The sequence below is a fragment of the Cynocephalus volans genome, chromosome 9, assembly GCF_027409185.1.
Source record: "Cynocephalus volans isolate mCynVol1 chromosome 9, mCynVol1.pri, whole genome shotgun sequence".
In the NCBI taxonomy this organism is placed as follows: Eukaryota; Metazoa; Chordata; class Mammalia; order Dermoptera; family Cynocephalidae; genus Cynocephalus; species Cynocephalus volans.
The window spans coordinates 133,770,939-133,796,187 of NC_084468.1; the positions used below are offsets into that span (position 1 = coordinate 133,770,939).

Consider the following 25,249-nt stretch of genomic DNA (forward strand, 5'->3'; position numbering starts at 1 on the left):
CCCTTTATTCCCAGCTTAGGCCACTATGTCACTTGAAAAGTTGTGCACTCTTTTATTGCAGAGTTTAGTTTAAATCACAGACAGCATATACGATAGCTCTGTGATCTCATTAGCTGTTGGGATGCTACTGGGAAATTTTTCATCATATCTGTTAATGTCTCTTAGAACAGTTCTTTCACAGTATCAATAGGAAACTGCTTTGCTTCCTTGGAGGAGCACAAATGTTTGTGCCTGATGGAAAAATCATATAACTAATCACATTTACATTTTCAACTTGGCTGCTAGGAAGCACAGAATGAAATCTGCTGTTGTAACTTATGGTCTCCATATTTGAGTTCTATTCTGGTTCTCTTACCCTGGCCACTGTCTTCATTTTCAACTCTAATTTATACTTTTCTTGATCATGAATTTTAGTTTTCTTCTTTAGTATATGCATTTCTCGTAAGCCACCTGAAATTCTCTGTAGAATTAGATAGGGGCTAAATAAATGATGCCACTATCCTGTTTACTATATGAATGAGATATTCTTAGAATGTTATAGATCAGTACATAAATACAAGTACTTATCATATTTTAAATTTACATGTTGTTTGTTTTCTGTGAACTTTGTCTTCATCGATACTTTTAGGCAAGTGATACAGACTGTAAATCACAGACTGTAAAACTAAATGAAAAATGATGCAACAGTGAGAACCAAATTCATGAGTAAACATTTGCCCATCAGCTCAGTCCATTCTTCCTCTTGGTCAGTTACTCATTCCCAGGCATATGAATCTCTGCAATAAGAATTGGAATTTTTTTGGTCTTTCATTCATAAATGTTAATAGCTGGTCCATTTGGAAACTTGCAGTTGATGTTCTTAATGGCGTGGGACTAATCATTGGAATTTGAGCTAATCTGATCTGGTCATGCTTTTATTTCCAATCAATTTATGCAGACCCTGCTTCAGAAAACTGTGTAGTGTTTGTTGGCTGTTTAATATTGAGTGATGAGTAGATCACTGGGTAGGTTAAAAAAAACTGACCTTTTATTTCTAATCATTTCTAGATTCTGCTGTCTAAAGAAAGATCTTTTCTTTTTCACTCTGTAGAAGGAAACCTTTGCCGTCAGTGACCAGATGAGAAACTAGACTCCTTATAACAAAAAATTTTAAAATTAGAATAGCCAAATAATTAAAAAGATATCTGTGATGACTGGATTTGTCCTACTTAGCTTCCAATAAAAATTTTCCCCTAATTTTAAACTTGGCAAAGTGGCATTCTTCCTTCAGTCTGCCCTATCAGTTCTTACAAAGTAGAAGAATATAAACCTGTGCTGATATAAGTCTAAATGGTGCAAAAAACTTTGTACAGTCAAATGAATTTCAAATGAGACTTTTTTGGAGAAATTTGTTTTAAAAATATTAATTCCTAGATGTAAGTCACTTGATTGTTTCAGAGTGATGATCTATTTTCCATTTCTATAGAGTATCAAAATGTTGACATCAAAATGTTTTCGTGATTCAATTTGTATAAGAAAAAATGAGTTGTTAAATAACACAGTGGCATTTACTTACTTAGACCCTATCTAAATTTTATTCCACACACACACACACACACAAATGCCGTTATTTTAAATGTGGCAGTAATGCTTTAGTGTCTTCTCTGTGGCTGCTACGGGTGTGGAGTTGACTGTCATTGTAGAGCCAAGCCTTGCTCTTCTGCCTGTGTCCATGTTAAATTTCTTAGTTTTCTTTAGAGCTTCTCAGCCCTACTCAAACTTAACTAACCACTCTTTATGGTAAAAAAAAAAATCTTTAGACTACTTATTACATTAGACAGAATCTTCAATTAGGAATGGCACGATACATTTTTTTCTGATGTTAGTAGCAAAAATAGTTCTTTCTCTGAGCAACTGGTTTGTTTTTACCTTGTGGACACTGTGGTCAGAGAACAGATCATGTTTCCCTCTGCATATTGGCTTCAACAAAGCTTAGAGTACCTCTCTTCCCCCTGCTTAAATGTCTTACTACACTTCTCTTCTGGCTCTCATTCTACCTTGTTGGCTACATTTATTGGTTACACATGTCTTATCCTACTAGTTTAAAAGCTGCTTGAAGACAAGGATTCTACTACTATTCTTTATATTCTTTTTGTTGTTGTTGTTTTTGCTTTTTTTTTTTTTAAAGCTTCATTTTCAATATTTATCTCACTGTACGTCTCTACATTTTGCAGCAGTTGACAAATTTTAGGGAAAGAGGAATTGTTTAAACCAAACCATACCTGCTCAATTGTCATTTTAAGAAGTCTTATAAGGCAGATAAAAAAATTCTCTTAGATTTTCTTTAATATTGATGCAGAAAAGTTTTTTTTTTTTTTTTGTGGCTGGCCAGTAATGGGATCTGTTGTTTTTGCTTTTGCTTTTTTTTTTTTTTTTCCCCTCTTTTGGGGGCTGGCCAGTAATGGGACTAACACCACACTCTAACCAACTGAGCTAACTGGCCAGCCCCTCTTTGTATTCTTTACAGGGCTGTCACAGTGCCTTGCAAATGTTTGGCACTCACGTAATGGCAGAATTGAGTATTGGCAGGCCATTCAAAAATAGTTCCATGTTGGGCCCTCCATGGTGATAAGGAGAAAGATATATGTGTATAGTATGCCAGTGAAGGTTTTGAAATATGATGAGAGTAGGAGAGGTTGTGGGTTGGAAAGTATGGTACAGTGAAGTGGGATGCTTCTAAGGATGAGAAAAAATGTGGAATGTAAGTGCCAACATAAGCACTTTTCCTCTGTATCATATCTAAATATACTACTGTATTGAAGTATAGGGAGCGTGGCATCTCCTAGCTTTGCTCAAGTAAGAAAGATCAACTCTCTTCTTTCATAGAAAAAGCATAAAGAGCTTTTTTGGAGAGGAACAATTTAATCAGTGAAGGTTTAGAAGTTGCTTTGAGATCTGTGCATGCAAATAGTAGAGATCATTCCTATTGTGTAATGTAGATTATATCACCTCCAAAATCATTGTAATAAAATGGTTGTGAGCTGTAGCCAATGATCCACGGATTCAGCTATTGTTCTGTGATTAAGTTCTTTTTTTTTTTTTTGTCGTTTTTTCGTGACCGGCACTCAGCCAGTGAGTGCACCGGTCATTCCTATATAGGATCCGAACCCGCGGCGGGAGCGTCGCCGCGCTCCCAGCGCAGCACTCTCCCGAGTGCGCCACGGACTCGGCCCCTCTGTGATTAAATTCTGATACAACTGGACAGACCCATGGGTGGACTGACCCACGGAGTGAATTGTAATGGCGCGTGACACATAGTCAAAACTCTTTTAAAAGTCCATTGAAATAAAAATGAACCTAGTTAACTGAAGGCAAAGATCATCAACTTTAGACACACAGCTGGTAACACATTATAATGCATTTCACAAAATCTATATTCAGTTGTGTTGAGAAAGGCAACTTTTGTTTTTTCTTTAGTTTAAAAATATGTCATATTTTATCAATTACATGTTATATGTTATCGGTAAGTATCATGATTCTAATAGTAAAACTTAACCAGAGCATAGGCTTTGTTTAAAAAAAAAAAAGAAAAAAACACAGGGCTGGTTATCTCAGTTGGTTAGAGCACATCCTTGTAACACCAGCGTCAGTGTTTGGATCCACATACCAGGCAGCCACCAAAAACCCCCCAAAAAACCAAAACCAAAACCAAACCTGCCGAACCAGAATTTTATTTAAAAAAAAAAGTTCATAAACATCTTGAAAGAGTATTTTGAAGTAGTATGTAGTTGAAAACATACCTTTAAAGACCTTTTGCTGAATTAATGGAATATCAATGTATTTAGCATAGTATTTGTTATAATAGATAGTTCCAAATTTTCTTTACTTCTAAAGCATGTTTTCTTCAAGTGAAGCTTAAATAGTTGCATTTTCAACATACAAATATGTTCTAATTCTCCTAGACTCAAATGAAAAATCTAGAACTTAATTTCCTAATTAATGATAAAGATTATGCTTTATGAAGCCGTGCATAAATAATTAGAAGGGGGTAGCTTGGAGTTAAAAGCTCTGACTCTGGAGTCTGCCTTGTAGGATTGTTGTGGGGATTAAGTGAGTTTATTATTCAAGATAAGAATTTAGAATAGTGCTTGGCATGAAGTAAGTGCTATGTAAGTGTTTGCTGTTTTTATTGCTGTTATATGGCTTAAGCCATTGTGTAATCAAAAAAATTTTTTAGGATGCCCAGTTAGCTCAATTGGTTAGAATGTGGTGCTGATAATACCAAGGTCAAGGGTTTGAATCCCCGTACTGGCCAGTCACCAAAAAAAAAAAAGAAGAAAAATTTTTTTCTTACCCTCTTCTGCTTTTAGTAGAAGTTACTGGAAAGCGAGAGAGTTTGGAACTCTGCTTCTGTCTGTAGTCCTCTTTTGCTCCTAGATGAAAGTCTTTAAATACTGTGGGCCTCCATTTCCTCATCTGTAAGATGACAGTTCTGAGATGATGGGTCCCTGATATCTCTTCAAGCCACAACAGCTCTGTGATTCTTTGATCTTGCCTTCTGCTTGAGCAAGAGAAGAGGGTTGGGGCTGTTTGTGTCAAACTCCTTGGTATGGAATAGTAGAATTTGAGAACTGGAAGTGGCATTAACCAAATACTCCACTCCCTGGGGAACTCATCTCTTCCCTTCTCTTAGCTTTATTTAGTGTTTCTTTTCTTTTCTTTTTTTGTTTTGGATTAGTTCCAATCTTTGTTTTTCTTTTATATCTTTTTTTCCAAAGCACTTATTACATACTATATAATGTATTTACTTATGTTTATTGTCTCTATCTCCTGGCTCGATTGTAAACTTCATGAGGGCAGGGATCTTTGTCTTTTTTGTTCAAGTGCCTGACACTTAATAGGTGTCAGGTAGTGGCTCAAAAAATATTGTTGGATGAATGAACAAATGAATTTTCAGATGTCTAGCAGACATTTCTTTCTTTCTTTTCTTTTTTGGTGGCTGGCCAATATAGGGATCTGAAGACATTTCTATTAATTGGTCACTTCTGATTCTTTTTCAAACAACCCCCTTTCCTGATTTTCTTTTTCCAGTAAGAAAATCCAATGATACTACCTCTGTGTCACCAAGAGCAAACTCCTAGAGGAGTTGGCAGCTATACCTGAAACAGACTGCCATTGTGGCTTTGAGTGTAAAAACAGTGACAGTACATTCTCCCAAAAGGTAGGTGGGACTAAATCTTCTTAAACAGAACCTTATAAGCCATACCTAGGGGTAACTGGCCAACTGCCCAGTAAATTGCTTCAAGTTACCAAAATTTATCACTAAAGTCATAGCTTCTTCTGGGCTAATATTCCTGATATGCTTCCTGTATCATGTTAGTTCCACTGGAGATTCCTTGTTGCTTCTGAACAAAGTACCAACTCTGCAGCCTATCATGCAGTGAAACCCCACTGAACTTTCCAGTTCTGTCTCACACTGGTACCCCTTGTCAGTTCACTACTCAGCTGAGGCCTCTTCTTTCGTGTATCCTAGAGCATTCCTGTTTTTTGCTTTAAAGTCCCTCTGTTTACACTGTGCTGCTGCTGTTACATTTTCCTCCTCCATCCATTCAGATTTGTCTTTCTTAATTGACTAGAAAAGCTTTTCAGCCCTCACTTACCTAAAGCCATTTGTATCATATTTCTGGGATCCCACACACTGTATTATTCTTAAATATTTTATTTGTATATTTATTGCTTTCCTTACTTATGATAACCTTTTGAGGGGAGAGACTAATGGAGTAATGGAGGTTGTGATTAGTGAATGAATCTCAAATCGTAGCTAAAGCAAAACCTGCTAAACTGTGGTACAAAATGGACTTAATGTACGTATATTTACTAGCCTGTGATGACATCTTCAAGGGATTTAGAAAATTCTGAGATCAAGTCTTTCCACCTCTTTTTTTTTTTTTGGTATTAGGATGTGCTTTTTTTTTTTTTTTTTTTTTGTCGTTTTTTTTCGTGACCGGCACTCAGCCAGTGAGTGCACCGGTCATTCCTAAATAGGATCCGAACCCGCGGCGGGAGCGTCGCGGTGCTCTCAGCGCAGCACTCTACCGAGTGCGCCACGGGCTCGGCTAGGATGTGCTTTTTAAAAATTGGATGATGGTGTTAGTGTCTAGTGAGGCACCCATGTTCTCCTGACTGCGTGCCACCGTGCTATCATATATGCCCAGCTGTGCCCCACTCTGCTGCAACACCTGACACAACATTTGACTTTCCCGACCTGCTGTAATGGCTAATGGACCTGGAATTTTTCCTGCCTAAATGGAAGTTATAACCATATAAAGTCACCCCTTACCCACTTTAAAAACTGGAAGTGTAACAATATAAAAGAGACAGCCCTGCTGTGTTTGGGGCTCAGCCTTTGTGCCACAAGTCCGCTGAGCAAGTGCTGGCATCAATAAACTCTGCTTCCTGCTACAAGCCTCAGTGTTCTCTCACTGTAGCATGACTGTAACATGCTGTAACACTAGTAATAGTAATGGCTTCAAATGAATCATCTTTACTTGGAAAAAGAGAAAATTGGCAATTGAATTGGTTGTGTGTGTGTGTGTGTGTGTTTACATGTATAATATACATACATATACATATATATTTAAAGTAATTTTAGTGATTGAGAGATCAGAGAGTCTGGGAAGGGAAAGACAAGTCTTGGTGGTTGCATGCATACTCTGTCTCTTTACCCTGGAAGCCATCCTGTCCCCTGCTCAGTCTCACAGTGTTCATTGTTCAGGGTCACAGACATTGGCTTAAGAGTCTCATGCTGTGGTTTGACTTGGATTATCAGCCAGGAGATGCATGAAAGTTACCTTCCATGTGTGCAAGAGTTTCCTTCCATTTCTTGAACTTCCAAGAATATTTTTTTCTTGTTCAGTACAGATTAATCTAGACAATGGCATTCCATGCATTTTCTAAGTAAATCAGATTTATTAAGGTCATCAAAAGAGAAATTTTACATGGCTTTGTAATTTTTCAGGCTGATTAAATAACTCAGTGAGGATACAAAAGACATTAATTTGTTCATTTTCTTTCCAAATCTTGAACCATTTGTTCTCCTGTTCCATATTGTAAGACAAGTTAATATTCTCCTCCCTTTTCTAATTGTTCCACAATTTCAAGTTTTCATTCAAAGTTTTATTGAATTCCGGATATGTTTACTCTTGGGTTTTGACATTTTAATTATTAGGAGCATTTGATCACACATACTCTTAATAACATTCAACAATACCACACAGCTCACATTTGTGCAGAATGCTGACAGAATGACAGGCAGCGAGAGCCAAGATTGTGTGCTGCACGGCTGACTGGTGAAGGGGAAGGTGGGATGTTCCCATGGTACAGCAGACACGATGTGGAAACTCTTGGTTACTGTGCAGTTATAGACAATAAGTTACCTGCCGTTTTAGTCAGAGTTCATTGGCTGCAGACAGCAGAAGCCCACTCAAGTTAACTTAAAAAAAAAATAAAACAAAAAAACCCCAAACCTGAAAATTTTGGATTTAACAGCCAACCTCAATGACAGTACTGGACCCATTAGGGACTATGGCAAGGACTAGAAAATCAAGAATCATAGTCACTGCCTCTGCTCTCATTCTTCCTTTCTCTGCTTCTCTGTTCCCTTCTCTCTCACATGGGTCAAAATATTTATACCTATCAGCATTGACAAAACCTTTTGGTTTTAGCCTCATATCTGAACCTATATTTTCATAACTCTAATTCTCAAAAGAGATAACTTGATTGGCTGAATTTCCTCTGGATCAGGTGTCTACTATGGGCTCAGTGATCTTTTGGGATTGGGGTAGGGAAAGATTTACATGGTACAAATTGGGTAACTTTTAGTTGGATAAGGCATCTTCTGAATTGGGTCTTTGTTTCTAATCTGTTCTTTCATACATTCTATCCTTTTGTCTTCTTGTTGAACATTTTGAGAGATTTCCTTATGGTTATCTTTTAGTACTTTTACTGAATTTTTACTTTGGCAATTGTATTTTCAAAAATATTTAAAAAGTTCTTTATTGTTCTCTATAATCATTTTATTTTCATTGTGTCTTATTCTTGTTTAATGGTTGTAGTATCTTCTTAAATCTCCTTGAGCTGTATTATAATATTCTTGTTTCCTGAATCAACTCTTTCTTCTCAGGGTCAATACCTCCCTCTACCATGTTTTCCTTATAGGCTTGGTTACCTATTTGTAATTAGTAATGAAGGACTGGGGAGAGTTTCCTCTACTCTTTTTTTTTAAAAAATTTTTAAAATCTGTCTGTAGAGGTTTGTCCCCCCCTCCCCTGCTGTACCTTTCCCCTGCGTGGGAATTCCAGTGGAGCAGTGTGTGTGTGTGTAGTACTGGGTTGTCTGTTGACCAGCTTTGATTTGCTTCATGCAAAAAATACTCTAACGAGGAAGGATTTACTCTGAGGTGCCAAAATTCATACTGGGAGCCTCATCCCTACTGCCACAGTTGGTTCAGTTTCTGTGGAAATGGACCCTGAGATGTTTGTCTGTCATTACGCTTGGCCAGGTTGAAGGCTATGTTAGAGGAAGGGGGCTGTGGTGTGGGTGGGCTAGCTGTCATCACTTCATCCCCTTATTTCCTGCCCTGTGTCATCCTCCCCCCTCTGTGATACCTGTTGGCTCTGAGCCCAGAGCCTCCCTGGGATTCTTTTGAGCAGATTGCCTTCTTGGTGGTCCTGGGGTAGCAGCTTTCCCTTCTCTGTTCCATCTGTCAGCACATTCCTGTTCCCTGTTCTATTTTCCAGAAATTTCTTGAGGTCTCTTGTCCATTTAAAATTCTCTTTCAGCAAGCTCTTTTCAATCTTATGGAATCCTTTCATTTTGTTATTTGTGCTTTTACTTCCGTAAGGACTTAACATTGATAACCAGGCTGTCAACCTCTTGAAATTGAAGCCATTTCATGTTGTTCTTTTAAAAAATAGCATTTGGTTTTTGGTTTTTATTTTACTTTTTTTTTTGGCTGTTCAGTACATTATTTTATGTATTAAAAGGTGAGGTATACATATAAAATAATATTTAAAGTACATGTATAATTTAAAGAAAATTTATAAAACTAACACTGGTACCTGCTACATAGCTGACGAAATGGAATATTGTCACATTAGCAGCACCTTAGTAGCCCCTGTTATGTACTCCCTTGATTGCATCTCCTTGTTCTCCAGCCTCCTGTGGGAACCATTATTTTTTTTTAGTCATTCCCTTGCTTTTTTTAAAAAATGGATTTGCCTTTTGTGTATTTATCTCTAAATCACACATCATTTAATTTTAGCTGCTTTTGTTCTTTCTGTAAGTGGAATTGCATAACATGTACACTTCTGTACCTTGCTGTTTTACTCAAGATTATGTTTTTGAGATTCATCCATGTTTATTCATGAAGCTATATTTTATTTATTTTTTACTGTTGTATATCATTGTATTGTAAGACTATAACACACTTTTAAAAGAGGAAACATTTTTTTCTATTATACTCACACAGAACACTTCTCACACCAAATGTGTGTGAATATTTCCCGCAACAACCAATTCTCCAGTTCTTGGTAGACACCGACTGGGTGTCCTACAGTTTAACTCAATTCTGACACTAATTGCCTGGAGCTAGCTCAGACTCCACAGGTTAAAGGCTCAGGGCTCAGTTCCACAAAACTGCTCCCCCACTTCAGATGCCAGTTGCAAGTAGTAAGTCCCCAAGTTGTCCATGACTTCTGTCCAACTTGGCTGTAAACCAGAGATTCCCATGATCCCCTCCTCAGGTTCAGTAATTTGCTAGAACTGCTCACAGAACCCAGGGCAAGTTTACTATTACCAATTTATTACAAAGGCTCTATTAAAAAATACTAATGAACAGCCAGATGAAGAGATACACATGGCCAGGTCTGGAAGGGCCCAAGCTTCTGTCTCCATGGAGGGTGGGGTACCCTCCTGGCATGTGGGTGTGTTGTTGTTCACCAACCAGGAAGCTCTCTGCACCCAGTTGTGTAGGGATTTTATGGAGGTTCCATTATGTAGGCATGACTGATTAATCATTGGCCATTGGTGATTGAACTCAATCTCCAGCCCCTCCCTTCTCCACACAGGTCAGGGTGGGGATGAAAGTTCCAACCCTTTAATCACATGGTTCCTCTGGCATCCATCCCCTATCCTCAAAGAGTCACCTCATTAGCATAAACGTGGGTATGGTTGGAAGAGGCTTATTATGAATAACAAAAGGCACTCTTTTCACCTAAGGAAATTCCAAGGGTTTTAGAAAATCTCTGCTATGAAGGGGGGACAAATATGAAATATATATTTATTATTATATCACAATATCACACTTTTCTACTGCTAATGGACATTTGTGTTTGTGTAACTTTTTGTAATCATGAGAGAGAGTGTGCAAATATAGTTCCTGTTGCACATGTGCTGGAGTTTCTCTAGGGTATAAACCTAGGAGTGGAATTGCTGGGTCATAGAGTACATCCAAGTTTAATTTTATTAGCTGGTAACAACTATTTGCCTGAGTGGTTGTACCAGGGTACAGTACACCAGTAAGTGCAGTTGCCTGTGGCTCTGCATCCTGGACAACACTTGGTGTGATCAGACATTTAAAGGAGGAGTTGGTAAAGGGACATGAAAATCTACTACATTGTATATTGATAAATTAAAATAAAATTAATAAATAAAAATTTTTGCCTGTGGATGTGAAATTATTTCTTATTGTGTGTTTTTAAAATTGAGATGTGGTTTTTATATAGTATAATTTATCTTATTTTGGCTTTAATTTTCATTTTTCTGATTGTCAGTGAGGTTAAAGATGTATTTTCATTTGACTATTAACCTTTCATGCTTTCTCTTCTATGAAATTTTGCTATGTTTTTCCAGTTAGTTTCTGGTGGATGTTCCTTATATGTTTTGGATATGTGAGTGTGTGTGTGTATACATATAATGTCATAGAATTTTTTTGTGTGTGTGGGTGAGATCTATTACACCAGGACAAAAAGACATTGCTAATATCCAGTAGTCAGTTTTCTGCAAATATGAATATGACATTCTCTCTTTTTCTCTTTTTGATTGTGGTTAATCTTGGACAAAGCTGGTAAGTAAGTTTTGGCACTTTAAAATTTTTGCAGTGTTCTCTCCTTGTTTACCTTCCTAATCTACTACCCCTAATGAGAAATAATTCTGTTTGAGAAAGGTTGAGAAAGTATCCTTGACATTAAATAATTCAGAATGTTTTCGTTGGAGTGCATCCTATTGAAGTTGGAGTATGATGCTTGTGATGTTTTGATACTCATGATGTTTGCAATGCTTGACGCCTGCGCAGCTCTGCCGATAGAGCTGTCTGTTTCAGTGGTATCAGATCACAGGCTGGCCAATGCTAGGACTAATAGAGTAGGTGGGTTGAATGCTGATCCAGATCTCTAATGTGAGAGCTTTGGTATTTTTCTTGAATTTGTGTTTAACACATTTCTGAAATTTAATGAAAAAGTAAGTTTGCTTTATAAAATGATAACATTAATTAGTACCCATTCTTTTTTCCATTTAACAATTCACCCTAAAATTAACTTAATGGACATTTTCTGGTAGGTGGCAATATTTCTACAAATAAAAACTTAATGAAATGCTTAAAATACTAAATTTTATGTTATATATATTTCACCACAGGAATAATTTAAAAAAACCCAAAGCAGCAAAAACACTTTTTTCTGAAGATTTCTTAGTACTCTAACACAAGTGGAAAAATGACACTCTGAAGTAGCACATTTGTTTTGAATGCAGAGAGGTCTTCCAAATGTTAATTCAAAGTACTGATCTGTGGTGACTATAAGTACCTTTTTGTTGGGAAAATAGAATAATTTAATCAGGCCCCTTCACCTGCCCCTCGTTGGAGGTGGTGCCGTGCATTCTTTGTAAGCAAATTGTGTGGGTGTGGGTGGAGTTAGTGTGCATGCATGGCACCGAGGCCTGGCTGTAGTCTGTCTCAGATGTCCTCTCTGCGCGGCCATGCTCTGGAACCTGTGGCTTCCAAGGACCTTTTTGCTGGTTACCTAACTCATAGACCTGTGTGTGAGGGGTCTGGTGACTCAGCCTGGTGTGTGAGGGGTCTGGGGACCCAGCCTTGCACGTGAAGGGTTTGTGACCCAGTCTTTGAATGGGTGTGAGGGGTCCGTGAGCTCCAGACCCAGCTGGAGCTTGACAATTGGCCTAGTCGGCAGGATTACGGGTAGGTAAAAGAGCCCGAGCTTGACACTCTTTTACATGAACTGCTTGCTCCTTGTCATGACTATTCTTTTAAAAAGGCTTACCTTATTTTGGTATTTTTGTAAAAATTTGGAATGAATTTTCAAGGATTGTATTTTCATTTCTCTTGTTCTTGGTATTATCTATCACTTCCCCTGTGCTGCTGCCACATGGACCGTCTTTCGTTTCCTCTAATCACCATCCTTTCCCTGATTTAAGGGTTTCCCACATGTTGTTCTTTACCCTCTGCCCAACCTCATTTATTTAATTTTATTTTTAAGAATTGCAGTAAAATATACTTGTTATGGGCTGAATTGTGCCCACCCAAAATTCATATGTTGAAGTCCTAACCCCCAGTACCGCAGAATGTGACTGTACTTGGAGATAGGGTCTTTAAAGAGTTAAGTTAGAAGGAGATCATAAGGGTGGGCCCTCATACAGTACAACTGGTGTTCTTTAAAGAAGAGGAAGTTTGGGCAGAGTTACAGAGGGAAGATCATGTAGAGTCACAGTGAGAGAGCCATCTACAAACCAAGGAGAGAGGCCTCAGAAGAAACCAACCCTGCTGACACCTAGATCTCAGACTTCTAGCTCCAGGACATGAGAAAATCAATTTCTGTTGTTTAAGCCACCAAATCTGTGGTACTTTATTATGTCAGCCCTAGCCAACTAATATAATACATAACATAAGATTTACTATTTTAACCATTTTTTTTTTTTTGTCTTTTTCGTGACCGGCACTCAGCCAGTGAGTGCACCGGCCATTCCTATATAGGATCCGAACCCCGGCGGGAGCGTCGCCGCGCTCCCAGCGGCGCACTCTCCGAAGTGCGCCACGGCTCGGCCCTGAAAAAAATTATTTTAATAAAAGCAATGCATGTACTTTGTTAAAAGTTTGAAAGTTACTGAAATATATAAAATAAAAAGTAAAAATGAAATCTCTAGCCTCAACTTAATAGTTTATTATACATTCTTCTTATTTATACCCTTTCATTTTACTCACATAAGATCATACTAAAAATGGTACTCTCCACTTAATATCTTTTGGATATTTTTTCTTATCAGTACATATAGATCTACTGTATCCTTTTTTTTTTTTTTTTTTTTTGTCTCTTTCTTTGTGACCGGCCGCACCGCGCTCAGCCGGTGAGCGCACTGGCCATTCCTATATGGGATCCGAACCCGCGGCGGGATCTCCCGAGTGCGCCACGGGGCCGGCCCTACTGTATGCTTTTTAAAGGCTGAATAGTGTTCTTTTCTTTGGATGTACCTTGATTTAATCTGTTCTCTTCTAATGAAAATTTGGATTGTGTATTTGTTTATTTGACCTCTGTAAACCATGCTGCAGTGAACGTTCTTGCCCATATATCCTGGTACTTACATGACTATATCTGTAGGGTAAATTACAATCAGTGGTATTGGTGAGTTCTGATAGATAGGCCAATTTGCCCTCCAAGAATGTTGCTCCAATTTATACTGTCACCCAAAGTATATAAGATTTTATCTTTACCCACACCCCCAGCAACTTTTAATATTTGTACATATGGATGACAATTGTTTCAGTGGTGTTTTGATTTCATTACTTTTAATTATGCATGAGGCCGGGTATCTTTTTATATATTATGTATTGGCTATTTGTATTTCTTTTTCGGTATTTCATCTTTTTCTTATTGATTTGTGAGTACTATTTTGTATATTAATAAAATTTACATTATGTACTGTAGATATTTTTTCAGATTATCTTTTAACTTTATTTATTTTTGCTTTAAATTTTTATATAGTCAAATGCATTAGCCTTTTATGGTTCCTGGGGTTTGGGTCATCTATATTTTCTTCTAATGTTTTTATGATTCCTTTCTTCTTAACACTTGAATCTTGAGCAATCAGGAGTTTATTTTGGTATAAGGAATGCTGAGAAATTTTAAATATAGTTCTAAATGAAAGACTGAATCTAATGAGTTCACTGTGCTTTCTGGTCTTTGGGTCTTTGCTTTGCTATATATACCCTCTAAAATGTACTACTTCCCCCATATCTTTGCATATTGAGCTGTGAGTGTACAGCTAAGGACTATGAAAGTGGGAGCTAAGAGTCCAGCTTCTTACTGCCGATTCTTTGACCAACCCATGGTTGAGTGATTATTTTCTAACATTAGCAAGGAACACATTTAAAATTTTAATTCCAGTAAAATTCTTTCAGATGGTATCTTTACAATAAAGTGCTTTTTTTTTCAGTTAGCTGTATTTTTCAATTCAAACCTCAACAGGGATTCTGTTATTAGTAAGCTTCCTGAAAATCAGTAGACTGGACTAGTTAACAGTCTTAAGGGAGATTTTGTTATATATAAAACTTGAAGAAGTTGCCTTGAAGAAGTGCTCATTTGAAAAATGCTTTGGTTTTCAGTGTATATTCTGGCAGACAAAAATGTCTGTGCTTGGAAAATATGGGCATGTTAGTGAAAGGAAATATTGGCATTTTACCTCCAGACCTCAACAGAAGTTTTAGTTTTTTAAATATAATTTTTTCTGGTTATAAAAGTGACACATATATACTGTAGAATATCTTAGGTATATAGAAAGTATAAAAAAGTAATAAACACTGTATTCCCATCAACTAGAGATAACCACCGTTAAATTTTTGTGTATTTCTTTCTAGTAATTATTTTTTTCTATGTCTGTGGATGCTGAAACATACATACACACAATCATATGCTGATAGTTCATAAAATTTGGTCTATACTGGATATAATTTTAATTTTTTATTTGCTATTTTGGTATAGGTGTTTTTCCATGCCTTTAAATATTCTACACAGGTCTGCCACTTAGCTGTGCCACCTTGGGCAAGTCACTAAACCTTTCTGTGTCTTAATTTTCTCATCTGTAATAGGGATAGTCATGGAGATAATGACAGTAATACCTTTTTTTTTTTTTAACTTCTGGGTGGGGTTTTTCTTTTCTTTTTTTTAAAAAAATTATTATTAGCATATTCATTATTACAAATTGTAATCTTTCCCTATGCCCTCCACATGACCTATTACTCCCCAATCCTTCTCCCTCCCTCCCCACCATTCCTTTCCTTTCCTTTCCTTTCCTTTCCTTTCCTTTCCTTTCCTTTCCTTTCCTTTCCTTTCCTTTCCTTTCCTTTCCTTTCCTTTCCTTTCCTTTCCTTTCCTTTCCTTTCCTTCCTTCCGTCCTTCCTTCCTTCTCTCTTTCTCTCTCTCTCACTCTTTCTTTCTTTCTCTTTCTTTTTCTTCCTTCCTTGCTTCCTCCCTCCCATCCTTCCACCCAGTTATGAGTGAAAACATGCAGTATTTCTCTTTCTGTGTGGATAGCTTATTTCTCTCAGCGTAATTTTCTCCAAGCTCATCCATGTTGCTGCAAGTGGCAGAATTTCATTCTTTTTTATGGCAGAGTAGTATTCCATTGAATACATATACCACATTTTCCTTATCCAGTTGTCCGTTTATGGACGTTTAGGTTGGTTCTGTATTATGATAATAATACCTTACAAGTTTGTTATAAGCATTAAATCATGTAATGCTTACAACAAACTAGTTAATTTGCATAAAGTATTCAGAACAGGCCTGACATATTATAAGTGCTCAGTTAGCATTAATTATTCTTATTTAAAGACATGATTTATAATTGCTCCATAGTATTCCATCATATGAATGTACAATAATATATTTAGCTACTTCCTTATTGGACACTTTTTTTTAACCAAATATTCATTATATATGTAGTGCTCTGATGAATAAACATTTTTGTATATAATTCTTTACCTAGGAATGTACATAATGTACATCTCCTAGAAATGGCATTATTGGGTATCAAGGCTTTCGGGTATAATGAAGTGCCCTTTTGATTCTATTGTGGAGAATTGTTGATAAAATACGGCTTTTTAATTATCACTGGGTTTAGTCAAAGAGAGTTCATTTTCAGAGGGTTGTAATGTGGCATTCTTATGCTTCTTGATAATGGTTGTAATTTGAGATCCTTATGCTTTTTCAGGCATATCACCTTGGAAACACATCCGGAATCAGTGGAGTTATTGGTGTGAAAGACTGGAAGCCATTTTTTTTTCTGTTTGGGCCAAGAACTTTGTTCCTGGGATCTGCTTGTGTTATATAGGGCCGCCTATCCATTTCCCACTGCAAAGACTCTGTGAAATAGCTCTTTTGCAGAACTAAAGAGGCTAGTAAGTTTGTTGCTTTTTTCCCCAGTACAAAATTTTCATATTCCTGTTTACAGCTGTGCTTGTTTAAAAAGCTCATGTACCTAAAAATTATAGTCCAGTGAAGAAAACAGAGAAAAGTTTAGGCAAATTAGGCCTCAGAAATCTAAAACAGAGGTTGTAGTAAAACACAAATAGTCTGGGAGATGCACGGGTGTTTCCTTGAAGGGCATTTTTGAAATCATAAGAGTTGCGTGTTTGACAATAAATGTTACATTACAACTGCCTGAAAGATTAGAGTCAAAGAAGTTGAGTTAGGAATGTTTATAAAGACATCCCTTAACTTTTAGCTTGTATGTGAAAATAGAAAAGATTATGTGGTTTATTGTATTTTTTCTTGCTTATTCTGTGGATTTCCCCTCACACCACCAGCAATTCCTGGTGGCTTAGACTGGCAAAACAAAAATCATTCTTTGCTATGGTTTGGGGCAGACAGTACTATCCGGTTTCATTGGGAGATCAAATCCAAGTCACCCACCCATTTTGCTATTCTAAATTCCAGTTTGTATAGATGACAGTTTCTGCTCAGTTTCACAATTCAAGTTTACAGCGTTAAGGATCAGCAGTAGCATCACAGCACCTAGTAAAATTAATTTTACACACACACTCATATTTTCCTCATGCAATTTGTACACCCACTGGTTTGAGAAGTCACAGAAAATATAATGAAATCTATTGAAGCCAAAGAGTAGAAGGATGTTTCCTCTGTTATTAGCCAGTCTTCAGCGTCACTGTAATAATAGCGCCTTGTCTAAGACCCTGAAAACGCTGCCAGTGCTTTATAGGCTTTGTAAACTGAGATAACCACCACTGTCATTAAAGGAGGGCAGGTCACATTCCCCAGCAGGGATCAGCTACTCCTGCCTCATACTGTTTGCTGATTTAGTTCTCTTTGGAATAGTAAAATTGGATTAGGAGTCCAGAGCTAACACTGCATGCCTTTCCAAAGGAATGATGGAAGGAACAGGAATCAATTTCATTGTTTTCTTGAGATGTGGCACCCCTAGGTCTGTTCCTCTTACTTTGGAAGTTCAGAGCTGGTTCACGGAGAAGCCACTTCTTCCTTCAGTGCTGTGGGTGTTTTCTGAAAGTCTTCTGATCAGTGGTCCTGGTAATGGTCAGTGGGACCACATCTCAGGCTTTGTTCTTACACAGGATGCGAGTATAGCACTGTTTCTAAAGGCAAAGAAGCACAAGGCTGGGTTTACTTTACTGTTAATTAATTTATTGGTGAGTTGTTTCGTTTATGTTTAACAAATAGATATCGGAAGTCTGCTGTGTGTTGAGAGTTGTGCTAAGCTCTGTAGAGGTATATAAAACAAATATAAACACGGCTCCTGTTGAAAGCAGCCTGGAGTATAAGATAGAAGCATTGAGCACTAGAGAACATGCCCAGCTGGCAGCAGAAAGGACAACTTTGTGTGTTATTGAGCGTAAGTGCTATGGAACTCTAGGGAGGAGAGTTGGTTATTAAACTCTCAGAAGATGAAATGGAGGGAAAGCAAGTGAGGAATACCAAGTAGAGAGCTGCTTTCTGCACATTTACTTCTGACTCCTTGCAGGATTTCTTTAAGGGCCCTTTGGAGAATGTACCCTGATCCTCCAATAGTGTTTATATACAGTATTGTTAGAATATATAAATGAACATTTTTTATCTGATAATGAAAGTAATAACTTTTGTAGAGCAGAAGACTTAGAAAACACGTACATAACACACAAAAGAAAAATAACTGTAAACTGGCCATCTAGAAATAACCACTGGTCGCCTAGAAATAGCCCTTATTTTTTTTTTTTTCTATGTAAATTGCTTTGATTATATTTACTCTGAATTTTCAGACCAGAGGGTGTACAGATCCCATAAATGAGTTGGACTCATACAATATCATTGTATTGGTTATTGCGACAATAATTTTGGCCCTGTCTACATTAATACTTTGTAGTTATTTTGAAAAATTTTTGTAAACCTTGAAAAAAGCCAATTTGTTTTTATTTTAGAATATTTTAGAGCAAATGACCATATTTTAAAGAGAATGTTTTCAATGGATAGACTTTTGGGAATGATAGAAGGAGATGGAAGTTTTATAATAAATTAGAGAGAGTAATGGTTGTTTAATTTTATGATATCGGTAAATCTCTGTGGTAGGTAAATATCTTTAATCTTACAATGCTTAATATTTTTGTGATTTTTACAGTTGTTTTCCCCCAGAAATGATATATATTAAGAAGGCATGTGTATGTGTTTCTTAATTATTACTCATGCTTTTTATCTTTAATAGAAAATCTTTGTGGGCTGTTGGTAATAATTAAAAAGTATTAAATATCAGACAATTTAATTTTTCGATAGGTGTGAAACTTTTAGGTGAATTTAAGGTCTTGACCACTGACAGGTGCATTTAGAACAGGAAACTGCCTGGCCTTTTGCATGTAGGGAAGAGCTCTGACTTTTGAAGTATGTTTTCTCTGTCTGCCATTATTATATTTGCTCTATCCATTTTGTGCCAGAGCAGGAAAGGAAGTGGTGGTATTTTGTGTTTTAGAAGAACTTCACAAATTCCCCATGTTTTGGAAGTAATTACTGACCATAGATCTGCAAAGCAGAGTTTATTCCTTTTTCCCTCACCTGTCACGTATGTGGCTTTTGCCTGATTGAGAGGCCGTAACTTTTTTGGAAGTTGGTGGCTTCTTGCTATGATTTTTTTTTTTTTTTTGGCAGTTGGCGAGTATAAGGATCCAAATCCTTGACCTTGGTGTTATCAACGCTGTGCTCTAACCAACTGAGCTAACTGATCAGCCTTGGTTTTTATTTATTTATTTATTTATTTTTAGCCTTGGTTTTTAAAAAGGCATTTTTTTGGTATAAAGTCTGGCTGCCCTAGTTCTAAATTGTCTTTGCTTAAAATTTTTTTTTTCTTCTATCCCTGAGACTTTTTTTGGATGGTAGTAGGGGGTCACAAACTTAGAGGCCATGCAGTAATAGGAATGTAAGATTCTAGCGAGGAGTGGTAAGGACTGTGACAGAGTGGAGAATGCTTATCTCTCCAAAGGTAATAAAAAATAAAACAAACAAAAATATATTTTGATGGCCAAACAGAAGGTCTTCAAATTTGGCTTGAAGCCTACTAGTTTATGGTCCCTGCAGTAATAACGGTAGTAGAGTGGTAGAATGATAATAATTATCATAATAATAACAACTGCTAACATCTTTTGAGAGCTTACTATGTGCAAGGCATATGCATTATCTATTTCTGTCTTCATAGTAAAGGTAAGTATTATTATTATTCCCATCTTAGATATAAAACTGAGGCTTAGAGAGGTTATTTGCCCACGTTACAGAGATAGTAAGAAGCAGAGTCAAAGCCAGGTTTGTCTGTCTGTGGATATTGGGTCCTGTGATGTTTGTGCTATTTTAGGCCACAGAACTTCGAATTGCACTGGGTAAGAAAAACAGTCAGTGGTTAAGCTATTCAAAATGTTGGCACCGGCCAGTTATGTGGCCTTAGAGGAAGCAGCCAGGCCTGGGAGAAAGGGCAGCGTTCTTGGTACTAAAGGAAGAGGAAACAGCAGGGCCAGGTCTGCTGTGGTGTGAGCAGGCTCTAGAGGAGTCTTCACCAGGTACCTTGGTAGGGGGTAAAGAAAGTAATAGATCCTGTGTGGTGCAGAAGACATGTGTGGGTTTGGGCTGTGGGTGCGTGTGCAGCATATAGGAGTGGAAAATCAGACTAAATGGAAGTTTAGTAGGAGCTTGTAATGCAGATTTTGGCAGATGTAAGTGAGGTCTACAGGAATGTTTTGTACCCTTGGCTCCTTAACTGTGTATAGAGAATATCTGGAGCTGTAGGATAAAGAACTAAAATGTATGGGGTCTGATATTTAATCCAGGGCTTCCTCTTACAGCACATTTTAAAACTAATGAGATTTTAGTCTGGGCACAGGGGACTGTCTTTTGTTTGGTTTATCTCAGTAAGCTCCTATTCACATGCCACAGAGTTGCTTTTCTGGGGCATAGTGGATCTCTATCAGGATCACTGGCATTTCCCGTGGTATTTAGTAGAAAGAGGGCCATAAAGAAGGTATCCTCACAAACCTTTGGTTGTTGAACTAACTAGAACCACCAAAATATTCGGCTGTTAACATAGCACCTTCAAACAAACATGTATCTGACTTTACCTTAAAGCTCTCAAAGCCTCTCTGTTTAAGTGACTTTAACACAAGGAAATGAAAAGTAAAGCCAGACTGTTTCTAACTGGCTGCATGTGAACATGAACTCTGGGAACACAGCAGCCTCTGTGCAAGACCTGTCTGCATAAATCTCACAGAGCCCCAGAGAGAATTAAAAAAAAAAAAAAAAAAGAAAGGACTATATCTTGACTTTTTCCCTGAAAAATGTGAAAATACTACAAAAACATATGAAAAGGTAAGATTGATTGATGGAGTTTGCTTTTTGCTTCCTGAAGACTTTAAAATAGATACTGAAAGAAGTGGAAACAAACTTAGTTGCAAGAAACCTAATACTGCTGGAAGAAGTGCGTAGGGGTGGGACCAAAAATAGAGCATGAGCAGGTCTAGGGAAGCCCTCCTGTTGAATTGTTTAATTGGTTTAAAATGATCACTTTCCTAGAGGCAACAAGAAAAACTGGCCCAGTTTGTTTTTAGAGTTGGAAGTAAATACTTATGTAAGCAGCTCCTGGCTTTGCAACGTTTCCATCTGGAATATCATTTAAGAATTTGGCCAGATCTCAAGTGATTTATGTTTAGTAAACAAGATTATCTTCAGCTTCCAATTATGAAAGAGCAAATGGATTGGGGTTTAGTTGCTGCTTTTCAGCCTGTTTTAATTGCTTCTTCAAGGTAATACTGCATTAATCTCTGTTATTTATCTCTGGTTTTGGGTTTGCCACAGTGGTTTCTGAAGCAAGAGACCAGAACAGCAGTTGAAGCTAGAATGGCTTAAAGTATTAATACCCCTGTCGTATAGCAAAAATACAACTGTTTAAGATTGGTGGGGTAGAGAGGGAGAATGAGAAAGAGCTTTTGCACAAACTTGAAATTCAGCTTTTTATATTTTTTCTATCACATGATGGATGCTCTTAATTTTATGGACAAATGAAATTAAGGGAATCTCAAGATAGCTATGTTGAATGCTTATGATTTTTTATATTTTAGGAGTTTAATTTTCTCCCAATATACAAAAACATTTCTTGTTGAAATCGTGGATATCTAGTGAAAAATGGCATTTCTTTTTGATATTTGAGGATACATTATTATGATGTGGATATTCAAATATGGTTTATTAAAAAATAGGTAAAATTTTAATATGATCTACATTTAAATTAAATAGTTTTTAGAAGTGCTTTGTTAAAGGTCTTGTTATTATTAGGCTTAAATTTGTGTGGGAGAGGAAAAAATTTTAGCAAAGAAATGATCATTTTATTCTCGAAGGCTGAAAAAAATATTAAAGAGAATTTAGGAAATCTGTATATTATATATTTCATATTTCCTGCAGATAAAAATAGCTACTCAAATCTAGTTAGTAAGTCTCTGCTGTAGTACTATTGCCAACACCTCTTGCTAAATTGTGAATTGAGGGTCTCTTTCTAAACTGCTATCTTAATATTTTAAGTTTCATATCTTGCACACAGTGCAAACCAGCAAAAGATAAAATATAGAGAGAAGGTCACTCTTTCAGGTTGTATCAGCTGTTTTGAATCCATTTCCTAAAGTGCTCATGATATCTCGGCAACAAGCCATGTAGATGTCATTTTGTCTCATTAGGGTTAAGTCTAGTCCTGTCAAGAAAAGGTTTACTAGTCTTTTTAATTGCCTGCTTAAAAATTTTCATTTCTAAAATCATCTGAAGAATTTAAGATGGTGGTAAGTGTGGACTGAGGTCAAGTAAAAGTTCTGAACAGATCAGGGATTCACTAAAAGAGGAAAATGAAGAGATGAATGATTTTAAGGTGTTAGAGAGGAGTAGAGGATTTCTGAAACATTTGTAGCCAAGAAAATGGAACAGGGCTTAAATTGCATAGTGGTATGAAAATGCATATGAAGTTTATTTGACTAGTATAAACAGTTTTCTTCTGTGCATTTTTTTTTCGTGTTTAAATATGCCACCTATTCTTACAGGGAACTAGAAGCTAAGTGTTAGATAGTGGGAAGGTTGAAGAAAACCAGATGAAGAGGAGGTGGAATCCAGAGATGACAAAAGAGGAAGGGATGTCCACCTAGCTGAAAGTCATAACATGATGGAGGGCAAAGAATGGTTAGGTTTACTCTGCAGTGCAGCCTCCTTAGGGGCGACACTAGCAGAACCTATAGTGTGACATTTAAGGAAAGAAAGCTAGAAAAACAGGAGGTAAAGAGATGTTTAGGAAGAGGCAGGAAGAGAGTTTTTTTGAGAAGATATTGTTGTTGAATGAACTAATGTGTACGTGCATGTCTGGTAATAGGAGAGGGCTAGCAAGTGAGGGTCAGGTTTGTTTCGTTGAGGCTACCTAGCTGAGTGTGAGGTGTGGCAGGAGGGACACTCATTCTTGTGACTATGTGAGGAGAATAAAAATGGAGAGGGATGTAGGGGGCTGTATTAGCTTCCAGGGAAGTTTGGAGCTACAGCAGTTTATGCAGCCATGAAGGGAGTGGAACACAGTAGCAGTTGGGAGTCTATAATTGATTGGGTAATCCAGCTGAGTCAGAGTAACCTGACAGGCCCATCTCTTTTTCTTGAATCATCTCTGACCTGAAAGACTTTGGGTATAGGATCTACTTTGTGATATATTGAGGGTAAGAATGACCTTATCATAAATATTCAGACTGTATTGGTGCTAGTGACCTCCTTAATTTGCAGTTAATGAATCCATAATGAGCTGACGACAGCTTAACTACCCTACCAATCAGCATGCTACACCTGGAGCTTTGCAGTTTACAAAAACTTCAGTGCCTGAGCACTAGAAGGAACAAAAGTCCGGATGACTGCTGTAGGATGTGATGCTAGACCAGAAAGGACAAAGTTAAGGGAAAAGTGACTCCACTGCACATGACCAAAGACTTCAGAAATTCAGGGATGCATGACAGGAAGCTGATGCAGCCTTGAATCAGCCTATTAGGCCTTAATTACCCTAGATCCTCCCCCATAGCCAAATATCCCTCCCCTTAGTTAAGACAGAGAACAACATATAAACCTCCCCCTTAAGAATCCCCCTAAGAATCCTCACAAGTAAGGAACACCCCATCCCAGAACAACATATAAACCCTCATCCTGAGAATCACCCGTGCACCCTTCTGCGTGTACTTTTGCTTTTCATTAAAGCCCCATTGTTTGAACGTTCTGTCTGTCTGTCCCTCTTCCTTTACTTTCACCTTACAGGTGCTTGCCATGATGTAGACTCCTCTAGGTCCCATGATTTTTCTTCACGGTTTGACCAAGCATCTGGAACTGCCATCTGGTAACAATTAGAATGCCCCCTCTAGCTCCCTCCAGGCCTCTTTCTGATATGGATTCACATTATTCTATGACAGGACCCAGATTGCTGTGGGTGTCCTTTATGTTTTGCATCTTTCCTTATTTTCTTTTCACCTACCAAAACTGGCCTGTTTACTGTCTGGTGTTTCTAGTCTCTCCAGATAACAGGAGTTAATTTGGTAAAATCGTTCATTCTCTTGTGTAGGGTTAATATATAACCCTATCATTGTTAAGTATTTGCATTCAAAAGAAGGATTCATAGTGTGTTAACTCAAAGACATAGTGGCATTTTTGGCATGCTTTTGGGTAAATATTAAGAGGGTGACATTATAGTGGAGTCATCCTATTAAAAAAAATAGAAATAAAGGGGCAAGAAATAACAATTGAAATATGATGAGCATAGTCTTGGAGTGAATATAAGATGGGAGATGTGAGCCTGCTACTTATAAGGATATTTAATTTCCTCTCAGAGTGTGAGCATTTAGGGTTTAACAGCATGGCCCATAAAATGCAAGCCAACTACTTCCTCTGGTGTTTACCTGAGCAGACAGTAGTGTTTCCCAAAGGTTGGGAAAAGCTGCTGATCTTGAACTTACTGAGAGATAGCACAGTAGTGTATTTTTTGAGGAATTTCAGGGAATTTTCAAGAGTAGTTTTGACAGCTTGTAACTGCTGTCTTGTTTTGACGTAGACTCTAATCAAGTCCATACACTGTTAGGTGACTTCATCGTATTGGTTGGTTGAGGGTGGGTGGGTCTTTCTAGTGCCTCTGTGAGTTCCTTGAGATTTGGGACTGTGTGTTATTCCTCATTGTCCAAAGTACTCGGAAAACTGAGTGTTATATAATGAATATATAACCCTTCTGCCTGATGCCCTCTCCACCTTCTATTGTCCTTAGAGCCCAGGGACACTCTGGCTGCTTTGGTTCAGAAGAGATGGGTTTTGCTGAGTGGTTTAGATTGTCTGTTTGAACTCAATTGCCAGTTACTGACTTATTGAGACTATCTTTTCTTCCTACCTCTAGGTGCTACGCTAGGCAAAGAAGGTAGCAATGGAGATAGTCGAAAGTGGAGTGATGGTGTGTATGAGATCCCAGTGGCCTTGAAGATGCTTTTACCATCCTTTCTGTTTTATATCCGTATCTTGCATACCATGACAGGGCATCTTAGTCACTGCAGACTGTTTTGGCATCCCAGAAATGGATGGCCTTTCACTTGGAAGGTTCCACTTCCTTCTTTACCCCTCACAAATGGTTTTGAATGCTAGAATTATGGGTGACTTATAAACAAAAGCTGCTAGTAAAAGGTATG

General features: G+C 37.5%; 1 protein-coding gene across 7 annotated transcripts in view; it reads left to right on the plus strand.

The window, feature by feature from the left end:
* FHIP1A (FHF complex subunit HOOK interacting protein 1A) overlaps positions 1–25,249 on the plus strand; it is a 242,394-nt gene that overhangs the window by 20,617 nt on the left and 196,528 nt on the right. For 3 of the 7 annotated variants that reach the window (XM_063107340.1, XM_063107347.1, XM_063107346.1), the window contains exon 1: positions 19,968–20,092. The exons of 1 other annotated variant lie outside the window; for it this stretch is intronic. The gene's annotated coding sequence lies outside the window, so the exon portion shown is untranslated. Of the gene's footprint in view, positions 1–5,096; positions 5,201–16,257; positions 16,445–19,967; positions 20,093–21,154; positions 21,329–25,249 lie in introns of those variants that run through there. 3 more of the 7 variants (XM_063107341.1, XM_063107345.1, XM_063107344.1) reach the window with 3 other exon arrangements.